The sequence below is a fragment of the Pygoscelis adeliae genome, unplaced genomic scaffold (genome assembly GCF_000699105.1).
Source record: "Pygoscelis adeliae isolate BGI_AS28 unplaced genomic scaffold, ASM69910v1 Scaffold120, whole genome shotgun sequence".
Taxonomy (NCBI): Eukaryota; Metazoa; Chordata; class Aves; order Sphenisciformes; family Spheniscidae; genus Pygoscelis; species Pygoscelis adeliae.
The window spans coordinates 833,062-835,859 of NW_008824032.1; positions in this window are offsets into that span (position 1 = coordinate 833,062).

Here is a 2,798-nt window from a genome sequence, read left to right on the forward strand (position 1 = left end):
CCGAGTGGGCAAGGGTGGCTGAGGCTGCCCCTTCTTCCGCAGCCACCGACACCAGCCGTCTTCTCCTGTCCCCTGGGGACACCACGTTTTTCTCGGGATGCCGGGATCCTCGAGCAGGATGGGTGGAGAACAGAACTTGTCCTTCAGAGTCAAGGATTTTCATGCAATGGTGTGAAATCCGAGGGCAGGGGCAAGGGAACTAGCCCCAAGTTCACTGTGCTCCTGAGAAGGTACCGAGGGTGAGGAAGGCTCAGGCTCCTCCTGGTGTAAGAAACCACGGCCACCACCTCTAGCCCCAGTGCTCCTTCTGGCGTTCCTGGCAGTGTCTCCCCATGGCCATCATAGCGAGCCTGGTTCACAGCTCCTGTCTACAATCAGAGACCAACGGACAGAACCAAAGGAGATGAGGTCCCCTGAAAAGCCAGACCAGTGCCAAAGACAGAGGTGTCCTTTAATGAAGACACCTGATGGGATGTGCACGAGCCCACAGGCAGTTATTTCTGAAGGACACCTGTGGTTGCCCCCCAACGAAAGGTTGAAGGGCAGGGTATGCAGAAACGTGTAGCTACTGACATCACAGAGAACCAAGAGGTAGGCAGATTTTGAAAATACAGGCCCTTTGCAAGCTGAGAAAATGCAATTTTTTCCTCCAGCAGCTCATCTAAAAAATAGTATTTTCCAAAGAGCTTCTTTTCAGGGAACTGCAAAGATGAGTGCCACGAGAAAAGCATTGCTTCAGAACGTGTGATAAGCAAGGGGTCGGGGAGCTGCAGCTGTACCTATAATGTCAACCTCTGGCTCCTCAAGGTTGTCTCTGAGGTCATCCCAGGCTGCAGCAACCTGTCAATATCCACAGTGCAAGAGTACCACTGGGATGGGGTGGGACACAATCAAACCCAATGAGCAATCATAGCCGCGCCATCTGGCATGTCATTTATCTGCTCTATGCAGACCTCCACAACCCATCATTCCTTCCATTATAAGGAGCCTCTACATGATCTTTGTTGTATCACAAGGTTGCAAAAGGCAGAGCTTTGACTGACAGCAGCTGAAGCTGGTTCAACTGTTGCCCTCTTTGTACTCCTCCATATAATGAGAGCCCTTCTGAGCTGCTTCTGATCCCCAACACCAAGCTCACTTCACCATGTCCAGACTGGTGTCTTCCAGACTGTGTGATCAACAACTAATCAACTCATTTCAGGCCCTGCACCAAAAGCTGGTACCAACTTTAATTTTCTGAGCCTACATTCCGGTTTGATGGTAGACAGCGATTGCCTTCAGGTGGTTAGCCAGACTCTTCCACTGGTATGCCAACCATCCACCTAATTGTCACGTAAGCCTGCGAGGTGATATGCTGAGGGGATTGCTTCTGACTGGTTGCTGGCCATCATACATCCCTGACAGCCTCTCGTCTTCAGGAAGCATCCGGTTGTGCCAGAACCATAGATAGGAATCATACCCACTTGATGTGGTCCACACTCATAATAATCACAAGGGATAATATTCCAACCTATTCTAGGCCTTCAGTTAGTAACTACCAGCACCAATAATTCACTGTTTTTTCTTTTGTTGTGATGCCTAAGTGAGATGGTGACTTTGCACAACAGTACTATATCACTGAGACATGAGCCTGTGGAAGGTGAGGATGCACCCCTAGCGTAAGGCAGGGGATAAGGTGTGATATTGGGAGGACACTGTCTTTGTTCTTGCTGCTTGCTGAGTGGCTACACGCTGCAAGTGTAGTGCTGCAGAACTACATCCCTTCTGGGGTATTACACCTGGCTTTGCTCCTTGATTTAGAAGACACAGAAACAGACTACCAAGATGATGATGCTGCTCACCATCTCATACCAGGGGGAAGACCCACTCTTAGAGTCCTCCTGAGCCTTCTTTTGGTGTAGGTCATCTTGTCTGTATCAGCCAGAGCTGCAGGAGTGGCAAGATTTGTCTGAAAAAGTGGTAAGCCATTGGATAGCACAGGCCTGGCTGTGTGAAGCCCAAGCCCTATGACTAGTGGCAGAGTGTCCCCAAAAGGCCGTGATGGGTAGTCAAACCAAGGGGTTGAAGGTAGAGTGCCCTGGGAAAGCAGCTCAGTGTTTACAGGTGAGCCTGGGTCTGTGGCCCTGGTGTACTGTAGGGTAGGTGGTGTAGCTGTTGGAGGCTCAGCAGAGGTATTTCTCTGTCCTCCTTGCTTCAGGTTTGAGGATAAAGTATCTAACTCATCTCCTTCTCAGTGGATGAGAGGGTCTGCACGTCAGAGGATGATCTCATGGCTTCTGAGGTTGTAGAGGAGGTTTATTTCCAATGACCTCCTGCAACACACTGTATTCAAAGCAGGAGTCACTCTCCATGAGAGGATGCTGGCATCTTTAATTGTGCTGAAGATCTATCGTTTCTTTACTTTGCTGTGATATTGTCTGGATTTATTGTCCAGTCCTCTTGTAGCCCAGCTCAGCCAAGCAGGCAGCAAACAGGTGCTAGTTTTGGTGTTCTGTGGTCCTACATGTATTCTGTGGTCCTACATGTATTCTGCCCTTAAGCAAAGAAAGGCACAGACATCCTGCCGAGGAAAAAATAGTACCAGGTATTTCCTGGCTCCTACCTAACATAAGAAGGATTGCACAGAGCATCTGAGGAGGAATGCCACCAGTGGGAGCACTGGAGCAAGGACTGAGGGCATAGCTGTATCGTCCAAACCAAGTGGGTCTATGAGACATGTATTAGAGGGGGCTGCTCCAGTTAGGTGTATCCCCAGCTAACCACCCTTGCTTTACCAGCTGAAGTACTCTGCTAGCAGC